Source organism: Furipterus horrens, unplaced genomic scaffold, assembly GCF_987537825.1.
Source record: "Furipterus horrens unplaced genomic scaffold, mFurHor1.1.pri manual_scaffold_3, whole genome shotgun sequence".
Lineage (NCBI taxonomy): Eukaryota > Metazoa > Chordata > Mammalia > Chiroptera > Furipteridae > Furipterus > Furipterus horrens.
Genome location: NW_028327173.1, coordinates 120,653,205 through 120,669,096, shown reverse-complemented (window position 1 = coordinate 120,669,096; position 15,892 = coordinate 120,653,205). Strand labels below are relative to the sequence as shown.

At 35.5% G+C, this 15,892-nt stretch overlaps 1 pseudogene; it reads left to right on the top strand.

The window, feature by feature from the left end:
- Positions 1–15,651, top strand: part of LOC150015834 (elongation factor 1-alpha 1 pseudogene) — a 54,665-nt pseudogene extending 39,014 nt beyond the window's left edge.
- Positions 15,652–15,892: the final 241 nt, after the last annotated feature.

The window sequence follows — 15,892 nt, the reverse complement described above, 5'->3', positions numbered from 1 at the left end:
GGTGTAATGAGAAGTTACTGTTTTATGGTCATATTTCTGCAGTCATCCTTGAGACCAGGAGACCGTGAATTCAGAGATAACCAAATGAGGAATAGAAATAGTTAACCATTGATTAGAGCCTTTCCAAAATAAGCTCATGAAGTTAGGCACAAATGGCAACAGAGTTAATGAATACATGCATTTGTTAACTGGTATCTGCTATTAGACAACCATGAATAATGAAGGCATGACCTGGAATATTCCTTTACAGAGTTAAAGGTCATACCAAAAACTCTCTAAGAGTAGGGTACAATTAAGAGCTTCTGGGAAATATTAATTTAATTTATTCCTATTATCTTAAATAAAGAAAAAACAGCATTTAACACATTATCAATAAATTATGTTTTTGGCAATAGTATTGATTTTCTGCAGCTAGAGGACATTTATATTCCTTAGGTATGTCCACTTTCCTGGAGATATTTATTTGTGCTCAAAAAGTTATATGGGAGAAAGGAGCTCCAGGCTCAGTTTAGGGATGGGGAGGGAAATTAAGTGCCATATAATTCAAATTGGAAAAAAAAATTTTTTGTATACTTCTGTTCAGTTTTGATACATGAAATTTAATTCCCCAAGGTAAGATATCACTGCATTTAACAAAAGACGATTCTAGTTTTAAGAATATGGAAGTGAAATTTTCACCCTCTGCTGAAAGTACTAAGTTGAAACTTTTAAATCTCGGATTATATTGAGCTTTTGCTAGAGTTTTGAAGTAAAATCCAAATCTGAATGTTCACAAATTTATTTCTGCCTACCTCTAAGTTTCATAATCCACACCCCTCTCTCCTTTAAGATCCAGGCACAGTGGTTTCTTTACTATTTGTCTAATAGGCCAAAATATTTTCTACGCTTTTGTTCACAAATGCAATTCTGCAGTTAGAGAAAACTTACTAACCCCCTTTAGTTAACCAAGCAAGAGAGGTTTGTCATTCCTCATCATCCTGTTTAGGAGACCACTCTTTTTCCCTGTCAAACCAGTCAAGTTCCTTTCTCATGATACATTTCTATTTTGTTCACAGTGATTATCATGATCTGAAGATATATTTCATTTCTATTATTTAATATCTGTCCCCTCCACCTGAAAATAAGGGGCAGGAGGTGAGAAAGAGCTTCTGTATTGTGTATGGTTAGAGAACAGGAATATAACACATGCCTGGGACATTATAGATACAGGTATTAGCTTGATAGATGAAATGAATCATTATGTATTGGTGGCCATAAAGACTTTGAAACAAAAGGAATCAAGGCTGTCCTGCTGGGTGACTCAGTTGCTTGGAGTGTCATGTTGTACACCAAAAAGGTCGCAGGTTTGATTCCTGGTCAGGGCACATACCTAGATTGCAGGTTCCATCGCTGGTCAAGGCATGTATGGGAGGCGACTGATTAATCTTTCTCTCTTTCCCTTTCTCTCTCTAAAATCCATTTTTAAAATAGGCATATCCTCGGTCAAGGATTTAAAAACAACAAATTGAGGCTGTGCTTACCTTGTGTTGGATATATATTTCTAGTTTCCTAAAATGATTATATATATATACATACACACACACACACACAGATATATAGATATGTAGTTTTATATAATTATCATTATATATACTTATATACATATTTTTCCCCATGATTTGGGTACTTGGTGTGCTCATTGCTACTAGGGTATATTTGCCTCTTGGTCCTTTCATCACACAGAACTACAGAACTAGACAATATATGTATATATTATAATTCATGAACACATAGACATCCATATTTATTTTAATTCCACTAGGAGCATCTTAGACTTCCATCTATCCTTATATGTAAGTCGTTTCTCTGACAGTGAGAAACTTAGCTTCTTTTTTTCTATAGTATATTTACTTATTTGGATAATCCTAGAATATATCTAAAGTAGATTCAGAAGTACTTGAAAATGCAAAAGCATTTTTATGACAAAAGTAGTGAAAAGAGATATTTATTATTCTTTGAATTGAGAATTTTGTTTTTAAAAAGTTAGATGAAGCCCATTTTACCAAAGTGCTTTTGAAAAAAATCCCCAAAGCTTGCTGCTAACTTCATCTTTAGCTTTTTTGATTCCTCCTTGATGAACATTTCCAATCTAAATCTTCACTTTGGACATCCAGTCAAGATGGCAGCATAGGTAAACATGACTTGCCTCCTTGCACAACTACATCAAAATTACAAAAAAATAGAACAACCATAATTCAGAATTTTCAAAATTGAGTGGAATGGAAGTTTGACAACTACAGAATAAAAGGAACCACATCCATCCAGACTGGCTCGAAGAGTGGAGATACAGAATGGGCTGGTCTCACACCCACATGAAGTGGATAAAAATTCGGGAGGGATATCTAGGGAGCAAGGAATGCCAGCCCCAACAGGCCCACCAGCCCCACCAGTCCCACCAGCCCCACCAGCCCCACCAGCCCAGGGTTTCAGTGCCAGGAAGATAAATCCCATAACTTGTGGCTGCAAAAACCAGTGAGGACTGAGGCTGAGGAAGATGGAAACTTAGAGTCCAAGGCAGTTCCTTAAAGAACCCACACATGAACTTAAACTCACTTTCTCTGAGCTCCAGCACCAGGGTAGCAGCTTGAAAGGCTCCATTGGCATACAGGGAGAAACTGAAGTGTCTGATTATCAAGGCGAGAGTTGAAGAACAGCTTTCTCCCAAACAGGCAGGCAGAGGCCATTGTTCATTTTCTGAACCCTCCCCTCACAGAGCCACAGAGCCAGCAGGCTGGTGCCATGTCTGAGACTTATCAGCCTGGTTAACACTGTTTGCTCCGCCCTGGAGATCCCCAGAGACTCTCTCCCACCCAGCTTTATGGGGCCACCCAAGCTGCTTTTCCATATGAATGGGTGGTCTTGGCTCATGCTTCATAATTTCCCAAATCCTCTCAAACAAGGAATAGCCAGCCATAGTGAGCCCCCAGCCCCTGCATTTCTTGCTAAGTGACCACAAGCCCAGTACTAGCAGCCACCAGCCTAGATTCACAGCTTGGCTTTTTCTGAAAATCTGCAAGACCAAAACAAGTAGCAGCCATCTCAGATTACTTTATAGTTCAGGCCAGGTGGCCCCAGGCAAAACAGAGGTGAGGGCTGACCTTGGCCTGCACTACCCGGGAAACCCCAGAGCCTGCACACCCAGTAGACAATCACAGACCACACTGAAGCACCACCACCCTGACCCTGCACAGCTGATCCTCCATGGAGGGAGACAGTTGGTGATCAATGGTCACAGACAGTCCTTGCAGCTGATGGCCTGGGTAAATCCCTCCCATTATGTGCCAGCAGCAGTCAAGGCTCAGCTGCAACAGGAGAGTGTACACAGACCACATGAAGGGTGCATCTTGAGTACCCAGATTGGAGGATAATGGAGGCTGTGCCTCTGAATCCTACAGGACACCTACTACAATAGGTCACGCTACTGAGACAGGAAGTCATAGCAGCTCTACCTAATCCATAGAAACAAACACAGGGAGGCTACTGAAATGAGGAGACAAAGAAACATGGCCCAGATGAAAGAATAGATCAAAACTCCAGAAAAATAACTAAACAAAATGGAGATAAGCAATCTATCAGACGCAGAGTTCAAAACACTGGTTATAAGGATGATCAAGGAACTTAGAGATGACCTCAGCAGCATAAAAAAGATCCAGTCAGAAATGAAACATACACTAACTGAAATAAAGAACAATTTACAGGGAAATAACAGTAAGAGTGGATGTAGCCAAGAATCAAATCAATGATTTGGAACATAAGGAACCAAAAAACAAGCAATCAGAAAAACAGGAAGAAAACAGGATCCAAAAAAAAACGAGGACAGCGTAAGCAGCCTCTGGGGCAACTTCAAGCATTACAACATTTGTATCATAGGGGTGCCAGAAGAAGAAGAGAATGAGCAAAGAGTTGGAAATGTGTTTGAAAAAATAGTGAAATAAAACTTCCCTAATTTGGCGAAGGAAGTATACGTGCAAGTCCAGGAAGCAGAGAGTCACAAATGAGATGAACACAATAAGGCCCACTCCAAGATACATCATAATTAAAATTCTAAAGGTTAAAAACAAAGAGAGAATCTTAAAAACAGGAAGAGAAAAGCAGTTACAGTACTCCCTCTCTATATTGTGGTTCACTTATCGCGGCCTCATTGTATCGCGGGATTTCTAAAAATATTATATTTAATTATTTATCATGTATTTTTTGCTATATCGTGGGATTTCGTAGTACTGTATACATATGTTGTTAAAGTTATGTAAGTTTAAGAGTGTAGAATATGTTTAAGAACATAAGTAGTGTTTATAAAAGTGAGGAAAAGGTTAATAAAGGAGTGGGAAAGGTTAATAAAGGACTGGGAATGGCTTATAAGGGTGTGGGAAGGGTTTATAAAGCCTTACAATATACATAAATACTAAGATAAATGTAAGGTTTCTACTTCGTGGATTTTCACCTATTGTGGGGGTTGGGGGTCTAGAACGTAATATCCATGATAAGTGAAAGAATACTGTATTGCAGTTCAATAGGAAGAACATTGTAATTATTGAATTAGAGGATTGAATCTTGACATTTTCAATTCTGTATTGAGCAGGTAAACAAGGTCAAGGGTAACTGGAAGAGTTGTCTTATGAGACAACCACAGAAGCAACGTGAAGAGATTACATGACCACAGGTGTCTCTAGATACAGGCACAAAAAAAATTGCCAAGTGACCAGGGAAGCCTATGGAAATAGGGCCATTTGTTTATCAATTATTTGGAGCACATATGATGATTAAAATTTATCTCAATATTATTAATCTATTAGTTAAATCTAATCTACAAAAAAACTTGAGAGTTATTTTGTTTTTTAATTACTTCTCAGCACCTGTCTGAATGTAATGACTAAAGCACATTATCATAAATATCTAATCAAATCCTCTGTACTGCAGTACACAATCAATTCCCTCATGGAAAGTTTATCTAGAAAACTCTTCCAGTCATTCACTAGAGATGGTACTGAGTGAATTCTATTTATCTGAGTGAAGTTTTTGCTTTTTGCATTTCAGTGTGTCCATTCAAATTTCCATTGTGGTGTTAGGAATTAGTTATCTGAAAAAGTGAAATTTCTACCTTTTGATGTCTAAGGGCTGCGGTCTCTTATGGAGAATTACCAACTCAGCCTTGAGCAAGCCAGCTGTCATGCTTTATAAACATAAGGAGATACCTACACATTAATTTGGTTATATTTCTGTTTGATGTGGGATGGAAAGATTGCAAAAAGTTTTATAGACATTCACACTTACATATTCTTGTCAATGTCATATTCACAGTCATTTCATAGATTGATAGAAATAGAAAAAAAAACCCAAGACCTTTAATTTTAAGATATGGTCTTATTGCATATTTTTAGTTAATTTGAGTTATTCATTTCATTATTGATCTTAGGTGCACAGGCTTAGATTGATTCACCTCATCACTCACCTTAGTTGAGACCTCATTTTTTCCCATTTTTAAAAACTTTTATTTTAATACCATTTCTTCTCATCATAAAAATACATTGTAACAAGTTAATGCTTCACCTGCCAATCCTCCATCTCTACCTTCACTTATAGATATACATATAAGTGAATAATAATGTGTTGTATGGGCTTTTAAAATTATATATATTTAATGTACATATTCTATTGCAACTTGCTTTTTTTTTCAGCCCTTTTAAATTTGAGATAATTCCTGCTAAAAAGTCAATCGATTTTGTGATGTATTTTATTAATTACATAGTATTCCAGCTCAGGATAATGCCACATTTAATCTTTCAGTTGAACACATTGAAGCATAGTAAACTGCACCTTAGGATGTCATAGTAAACACCCTCACATATATCTTCTTGTGTTATTATGTAGAAATTTCTCTAGCATATGTATCTAGAAGAGTATTGCTAGAGTCTAAAGGTAAACACATTTTAACTTTGTATATACTACTAAATTTTTATTTAAAATTACTGTGTAACAGTTTTATTGCCAGTATAGAAGCCTGCCCAGGAGGTACCCAGCCATATAATATGAAAAATAGAGACATTTATTGAAGAAGATACAAGATACAAGAAACATTGTACATATGATAAAGACACCTTAGTCCCCTTCAAAATAGGCACTTTGGGACCTCACACAGTTCTCCCAATTGCTATCAGCTGCCCTATTATATTTTCCTGAATCTCATCGACAGTCTGAAATCTATTCCCTTTCAAAGGTGATTTTAGTTTTGGGAAAAGCCAGAAGTCACAGGGGACCACATCTAGACTGTAGGGGTGCTGAGTCACCTGGGTGATTTGCTGTTTTTCAAAAAACACTGCATGAGATGAGATGCCTAAGTGGGTGGATTGTTGTGATGAAGCTGCCAATCACCAGTTGCTCATCACTGCGGCCTTCTGAATTATCTGCATAGTTTCTACAGAGGAGTGTTCAAACTTAAAGCAAAATTTGATACAGATTCATTGCTCTACTTGCTCAGTCATTGTAAATGTGACAACCACACAGTACCCATGCTCACTCAATGACATGTACCACCCCCATTGACTAGTACAGTGAAGCCATCATTGTTCATACATGTGTATTCCAGTCCACTCTCCTTGACTGCCAACTTATATCAATGTTGCTCAAACCGTTCTTCTTATATTAACAATGCTGGACTTTTTCTGGACAGGCTGTGTATTTCTATGTGTGTGTATACCTAAAATTATAATTTTTATAGTTTTCAAATTAGTTTCCAAGATAATTGGAATATCGAATGGGTATTTTTACATTTTAAATAGTTTATATTCATAGTTAAAATACTTAGGCCTTCTAAGTCTGTGTATTTTTGTTTTTACCTTTGCTTTTTGGATTATGTTGCAGAAAACATCATATATACATTACATAAAATCAAAAATTATTAAATTCAGTCATGCTACTTTTATTCCTTTCTTATTAAAAATATATCTGTATTTTTATTTAATTTAACATTGCTCAATTCTACTTCAGTTACATTTGTCTTAATTATAAATTTTAAAACTAAGTTCAATTTATGTTATGGTTATTATTTTTGTTTAACAATAAAAATGATTAAAGACTGCATTTGTGTCTGAATATAGTTTTGAAGAGAGTCTCTAAGCTTTGGCAGGTTTTGTTATTATTATGTTTTTAAAACTGCAATTTACACCAGGATTTATACTTTAATTTGAATCTTAGTTTAATATAGTATCATAGTTTCTTGTTTAATAACACAAATAATTACATATTACATATTTTTTCAGAGTACAGTTTTGGAAAATTTTTATGCATTTTAATATCTTGCTTTCATTATTGTTAATCTTTAAGAATTCCATAATTAATGTTTGGATTTAACTCATTGATTCAGACATTAAGTGGATTTTTTTCCCCCAAATGACATTCTTCTTTCCTCTGTTTATATTTTTGTTATTAATTTTTGTTTCCACTCCTTTGATTTTTGAAGCCAGTTCACTTTATATCAATATTTTACATGTACAGGAAAAATTAACTTTGTGTCTTAGAGACAGAATTTGATATCTTTGAATTTAATCAAACAACTTTTCTTACTCATATGACCTAAATTCTTAGTAATTTTTGCTGCTTAATCTTTTAAGTACTAAACAAGTTGTTATTTTCAATATTTTCCCTGTATTTGTTTGTTATCTATTTATGTATATCTGCAGGAAATACATAAGCATTGATTCACTAATTGATTAGCTATTTTAAAGCCCAATGGTTCCCAGCACTAACTTCATTATGGACTGACTACTTTATAAAATTTAACACTTGCACATAGTAGTGCTGCAGTTACTGTTCTTCTTCTTTTTAATGGTTCATGGAATTTCTTCACTGTTCTTTAAACTACTGCCCTTAAGTTAGTGACTAACTGAGATTTATATGAGTATCAAAGTGGCATATCAACAAATTAGTGAAATTTTCTTTATTGGGGAATAATAGACAATAGAGGACAAGGGACTCAAAAGCTACTAAACTGAGTTTTCAAGGTTTTAGGGAACTTTAAGCAGAAGACACTTGTAGTTAGTAAATGATAAATAATATCAAACCTAATTGCTGTTAGGAGGGATGTATGAATTCTCAACATACATGAATTTATTCAAGGATTTGAAGAAAGCAAATGCATATCTTGCAATGTCACAATGAGCGGTACCTAGGGCAGACCCAGTAGGGTGTATATGCATGATGCTAGGGAACCTTCTCAAGATAGATTCTATAAAGTGTAAATACAAATCTAAATTAAAAACTGTAATTTCTCCTGGTGCAGAAAGGGAAAAGTGATTCCCCATCTCCCTTTTCTTAGAGCATTTACTTTAGAATACTTATATTGTGAACTTTTTCTCTGCTCAATCGAGATGCACAGTTATTTATATAGGCATAACTGTGCTTCACTTTTTAAAAAATAATTTTATTTATTTATTTTTAGAGTTAAGGGAAGGAATGGAAAAAAAGAGAGAGACACATTAATGTCAGAAAGAAACATTTATCGTTGTCTTCTGTATGCACCCTGATGAGTACAGGACCTATAACCCAGGCATGTGCCCTGACTGGGAATTGAACCACGTGACCTTTTGCTTTGTGAGAGGATACCAAACCAATTTAGCCACACTGGTCAGGGCTTTACTTTACTTTATTGTGTGTCATGCTCAAATTGAAGGCAAGACCTTCCACTAGAAAAAAGATTATAATTTTTTTAATTGTGATATTCTTTATTACAGTGGTCTGGAACCAAGCTCACAATATCTCTAATATAAAAGCCTTTTAAAATACTAAATAAAAGCCTTTTTTTCAGCTTTATAATTGGGGAACATCTTTCTCAAGGACCTGGGAGCTGTCATATGGAAATATAATTACAAAAAGAAGACAGGGCCCCCATGTCCCCATCCACATGAGAATTTAACATAGGTCATCAGGCTCCAAGTTCTACCTAATGTTCTGGAGATATGAGTGTGAAGTTTTATTATTCCTTATGATACAGGCAATTAGCTATCACAGATGGCCAGCCCAATTGCCGGGTAAATTTAAGGGAATTATGTGTGATAAATGGTGCTGAAAGTCCTCCTACTTGAGGACTAGTTATCGTTTACCTTGACAACATGTATGTAATGGCTTATACCTGATTAAAAGGATGAGGTTTCTTTCTGTGTTTGTAAACTCTTCAGTGATTGCTTGTGATGGACATCAGATTCTGATTTAATGTTTATTCTATAATAAAACTGTTTTTCTTCTATTGTGAAGAGATTTTCTGGGATGGCAGATTTTGTTTTTAATTATATTCCCCCAACAATTTGCAGTCAGCCTTTACCAGGTAGTGAGTGATAGGAAGATCAACAAATTCCAACCAGGTGCCTCCAGAGCCAGTTTAGTGTCTGGAAAATGGGTTTCAGTAACTGATTTGATTTCAGAATGGCTAAGAGACCCTAATTTGACTAGAAGAGTTATTCAGCCCTTTGCCTATGATGTTCCACATATCCTCATATGTAGAAAATGATGCGTTTTTAGAGGATGAGATAGTCTAGTGCTTGCTTCAGAGGCGGAAAAGAGGGATAGCCTGTGGATGTTGACGCTAAGTAAACTTGCCCTCTCCAAATTAATGTTGTAAATCTTTGTGCTAGAGGAGATGAAACAGTAGCAGTTTGTGCTTGCTCCTTAAGAAGTCACCCATTCTCTAGTTTAAAGGTTTATGAGGAAGGATTGTGTTGCAGTCAAACTCTAACTTGCAGTACTTACAAAATCTCTAAGAGAATTTTTTATTTTGTTTAAAAGAAGAAAAGATAGATGTTGGGCTGTCAATGGAAGGACTACCTGGTAGGAAAGTATACACATAAATATCAAACGTATTTTAAGATCCACTGGTCTTCACTTCTGTTTCGCCAAAAGTGGAGAGCGATGTCTTTCTTGAAGAGCATTAAGAAAGAAAAACATGTTTTCTACTTTGGAGGTAGGTGCATAGTGAGGAGCTTTCAGGACTGGGAGCAAAAACGAATCACTAGGATTCACAAAGGAGTGACATTCCAGCCGCAGCCTAGGTGTAGGCGGGGCATAATGCAATACAAGACCTTCCCACTCTAATCCTGCTTACTATGAACTCAGCTTCTTCTCTGTGACGGCTGAAATTTGTAGTACTCGAAGACAGACACCTTTTCTGAACTTTAGAGGGCAGAACTATACAACAATCAGCATAAAACTTTCTGCACATGCCCTTTTTAGGTTCTGAGAAAAATAAGAAGAGCCCACTATATATAATGTACCTCTTTTGTGTGGTATCATCAAAATTAAACATCAGTGGATTCAAATGACTTTTAAAAAAATTTTGGCATCAGCATGAATTTCTGTTTAGAGATTTCAAGCTCCATTGTATGTGTCTCAAATTGCTGTCAGTTCTCTCCTTCTGAGCGTATCACAATCTTTCCATAAATAATCTTAACCCGGCTTTACCAGACAAAGCAGCAACAATACTCAAATACAAAACACCCTAAGGGCTAAACATGGAAATAAGAGGATGTTGAACTTTCTTATCTCTTTCTTGTCAGTTTTATCAAGCTGGCGGGCAATATTCAGTGTAGGCCCATTATTTCTCATCGACATCTGAAAGTGTACCAGAGCATACTGAATAGAAATTAGGTCATTCTGTTAGTGACCCAATTGAATTGCAATGCACATCATTTTTATCTTAGTGTAGCAAGCATTTTAAAAAAATACTTCACAATGCATTTAGCCCTTTTAGTTACAAGCATCAGGGAATTAGAATTTTCAGGTAGACAACATGAAAGCAAGTGTGGATTTGATTGCATTCTCTCAAGGGTCAGTGTAGGAAACTTCCCTGTTTCTAATCAGTGTAAAGGATCTGGATCATGAAACCAATTATAATTCTATTAAATCAACTGATTAAAAAAAAAAAAACTTGGAAAGCAGTATGTGCTCAGCATGAAGCAGAGAAAAATGATTTAGATCTACTTCATAATTTGCTACAACTTGCCCAGAATTTTAATATTAAGATGTATATTATAATGGGACAAAATTGTACAAATAGGTAACAAGGAAACAGGCATGTAGAAATGCAGACAAGTCTGGATTACTTTAGAATGCATTTGTTGACAAAATAAGGCCTTGTGTGCTAAATATGGCTAGTCACTTGTTTTTGTAAATAAAACTTTATTGGAACTCAGCCACGCTCATCCTTCAGTCATTGACTGTGGCTCTTCTAAAGCTACAACAGCAGTGCTGAGTAGTTGGCAGCAAAGACCTTAGTGACCACAAAGCCTAAATATTTACTATCTGGCCCTTTATAGAAAAATTTGCCATCTTTTGCTTTAGAGGATCTTTTAATATCTCCATGTCAAGAAATTAAGTAACAGTTAAGTGTTTATTGAATATTTTCTTAATGAAATATGATATCAATATACTGAGAACTCCTTGAGTATGTCACGAAACTTTCATAGGTGCTGAACATGTGTACTGATTAGGTTTTGAATTATACTAAAATTTAACTCCATGAATAGGAAGATACAGCATGCCAAAGCCATTTTAAAATGAGAATCACATAATATAGTTTAGAAAAAGTCAATAATTGATGTAATTATAAAAGTAATGCATGTTAAAATATTCAAACAGCACATAAAGTAAAATTAAATGGAAAAATTTCCCCTTACTTAGAGATCCACTCCATAACATACCTATTATTAACTTCTGCTTTATTTATGTAATTTTAAACATTATTCTATATTTGTTTAATATCAATGTAGTTTTTATTTTCCCTTTTGAAGTGTTCTATAATAGATTTAATTCTTCCTTTCATACCCTATACCACTGTCTCTTCTACTGTAGGTTAATTGTACTTGTTTTACATATTTTTAGTTATACTTTAAGCATATTAATTGAAGTATAAATAATATATAGTATTTTGATTATTTGCTAGAAAATATAATTTTTAGCCTGTATTTTGCATCTAGGTTGGTGATAATATTGAGAACTAATAAAGTGAAATATTATAATTATTTGAATTTTATTCACTGAAGAAGAATCTTGCTCGTTGTTGATTAGAAAGATCCCTTGCCACAAACCTTGCTCAGTGTGGGCCTGGTCAGTGTGAACCCCAGACTTAAGTATGCAGAAAGGATGAGCTTGAGAGAAATGGGGACCACAAGGATGTTAGTGATAGATTCCTTTTATTTTATGGATTTACCCAGGACAAGCTTAACCCTGAGTGGATTTTATACTCCCTCTATCAGTATCTTCTGAGGGACCAGATAATATTCAGATTTCTATTCTCAATATCAGACCTATAGAAATAAAATAATTAAGTGTGGGATTTGGGACTCTGTACTTTTAACAAGCTTTTTCTAGGCTTTTTATGTACTCATAAGTTTTTAGAGCCATTGCACTAAGTGGTTAACTAACTTGGAATTAGTCATTGTGTATGAGAATTTTGTGTGCCACTCACATTCCCAATATTTATTTCACCATTTTTAGGTAATTAGTTTTAGTTCTGTCACAGTGATTGATATTAGTTATTAATTTATGTCATTGTTTGAATTTTTAAAAAATAAAACTAATTATACATGTGTGATTACCATTCATTTTATCAGCCATAAATTTGTTTTGGCATGTCATGAATTCAATAATTTTTTTCTTAAATGGTAATGCCTACCTACTATTTATAATGGCATACTTTTGATTTTAGAAGACATTATGTAATAATGTTATAATAAAAATTAAGGAATTGTACATATGGCCAAAATAATGTTCTAGAAAAGGCAAGCAATTTCTAATAGTTGAGTTCTCAAATAAAATAAAAATGTAATATTTATATTATTTAAGCTATGTTTACCCACATTTAAAAAAAATTCACATAGAATCATTAAAATTCAATTGAAAGTAAAATTATGAAACTTAATTTTCTATCAATAGCTTGGGAGAAAATAACTAAATTCAATACAAATACCTGCTGTAGAATCATAGCTTCTCGGTAAAAATTCATAACTGTAAAATACTAGGAAAGGGTTATGGTATTGAAAACTATTCTGAAAATGACCCAATACAAGATCCAAAAGAAAAAAAATTAAATACTTGCCAATATAGGGCATTTTTAATGAATTGTTTAAAAGAGTATAGGAGAATATTTTCCTGAACATAGATTGGATAAGGAAATATTTTTTAAAAGATTTTATTTATTTTAAGAAAGAGAATAAGGGAAGGAGAAAGAGAGGGGGAGAAACATCAATGTGTGGCTTCCTCTAGCATGCCTCCACTTGGTGACCTGGCCCATAACCCAGGCATGTGCCCTGACTGGGAATTGAACCAGTGACTCTTTGATTTGCAGGCCAGCACTCAATACACTGAGCCACACCAGCCAGGGAAAGAGATATGTTGGAAATAAAATCTTGTGTTCATCAATTTACAAAACAACATAAAGATGGTGGTAAAATTGCAAGCCATATAACAGGAAATATATTTGCAAGATATATAAGCAACTTTATTGCTTTGAAAACATGAAGAAATTTTATATAAAACTTAATAGTAGAAACAAATCATCTCATAGAAATAGGCAAAGGAATTTAACAGTCACTTCATGAAAAACAGATAGTTACCAGTAGCCAATAAATATATGGAGACATGTTCAACTATATGCTAAAACTACAATGAAATATCACCACACACAACTAGCTGGCTAACATATAGACATAAATGAGTAAATACATAAAAATTAAAAAGACAGTGGTGAATATTGGCAAGAATATGAAGTGATGAAAACTTTTATATACTAGAGGCAATACTATAATACTGCAATAATATAAACCGGCTCAACTTTTTTGGAAAACTGTCACTGTCTTCTAAAAATGAAAAAACATATAACTTACTTCTAAAGCATTTCACTCCCAGGCATACATATACCACAGAAATACACTCACGTGTACCACAGAAGACTTACTTGAGAATGTTTGTGGTCGTTTTATTTGTAATAGCTTCACACTGGAAACCATCCAGATTTCCATCAACCATAAAGTAAATTGTTATGTAGTCATGTAATGAGTGTATTGTAGCTATTAAAAAAAAAAACAAACAAACAGATGGATCTCACAAGTACAATATTGGGCAAAAGAAGCAAACACAAAACAGTATAATATTGTATAATCCCTCTGATATAAAGTCCAAAAACAGCTTTTGATAATGGGTTTGCCTTCAGAATCTAAGTATCATGAAAACCACCACTAAATCTAAGCCTAAATGGAAAAGAAAAGATTCATGTCAACATCATTGTCATTTGTACAAGTCTACCACTACTGGCCACCTTCCACAAGTATGATGGGATCAACAAAACAACCATGGAAACATTTGAGAAGGAGGCTGCTGAAATGGAGAACGGCTCCTTTAAGTATGCCTGGGTCTTGGATAAACTAGAAGCTGGATGCGATCATGGTATCACCATTGATTTCTTCCTATGGAAATTTGAGACCGAGTATTATGTGACCATTGTTAATGTCCCAGGACACAGAGGCTTTATCAAAATCATCATTACAGGCACATCTCAGGCTGACTGTGCTGTCATGATTGTTGCTGCTGGTGTTGGTGAATGTGAAGCAGGTATCTCCAAGAATTGGCAAACCTGTGAGCATGCCCTTCTGAATTACACACTGGGTGTGAAACAGCTGATTATTGATGTTAATGAAATGGATTTCATTCAGCTGCTTTACAGCCAGAAGAGATACAAGGAAATCATCAAGGAAGTCAGCACCTATATTAAGAAATTTGGCTACAACCCTGACACAGTAGCATTTGTGCCAATTTCTGGTTGGAATGGCGACAGCATGCTGGAGCCAAGTGCTACCATGCCTTGGTTTAAAAGATGGAAAGTCACTTGTAAAGATGGCAATGCCATGGAACCTGCTGCTTGAAGCTCTGGATTGGTTGGTCCTACCACCAGCTCATCCAACTACCAGTCCTTTGTGTCTGCCCCTCCAGGATGTCTAACACAATTGGTGGTATTGGTACTGTCCCTGTGAGCTGAGTGGGGACTGGTGTTCTCACACCAGGCATGACCGTCACCTTTGCTCCAGTCAGCATTACAACTAAAATAAGGTCAGTCGAAATGAAGCTTTGAGAGAAGCTCTCCTGATAAATTGTAGACTTCAGTGTCAAGAATGTCAAGAATGTATCTGTCAAAGATGAGTATCATGGCAATGTGGCTGGTGGCAGCAAAATGACTCACCAGTGGAAGCTGCTGGCTGTATAGCCCAGGCGATTCTCCTGAACCTGCCAGGCCACATCAGTGCTAGTACCACGCCTGTGCTGGTTTGTCACTCAGCTCACAATGCTCATAAATTTGCTGAGCTGAAGGAGAAGATTGATCATCCTTCTGGGAAAAGGCTGCAACATGGCCCAAATTATCTGAAATTTGGGGATGCTGATGTTGTGTTTTGAGAGCTTCTCTGACTATCTACCTCTGGGTCATTTTGCTGTTCATGACATGAGGCAGACAGTTGCTGTGGGTGTCATCAAACAGTGGACAAGAAGGCAGTTAGAACTGGTAAAGGCACCAAGTCTGCCCAGAAAGCTTAGCAGGCTAAACGAATATTATCCCAATATCTGTTGTCCCAGTTTTAATCACTGGTGTAAGGATGGTGTCAGAATGCTTTGTTTCAATTGGCCATTTAAGTTTAATAGTAAAAGATTGGTTAAAAATTAAAACGCATCGTAAAACCTTCAGAAGGAAAGGAGGACATTTTGTGGACCATTTAGGTTTTGTGTGTATGTGTGAGTGTGTGCATGGCCTTTTTAAAAGTTATTAGTTCTTAAAATCAGTACCTTTTAAATGGAAACAGCTCTGGCTTGTGTGGCTTAGTGG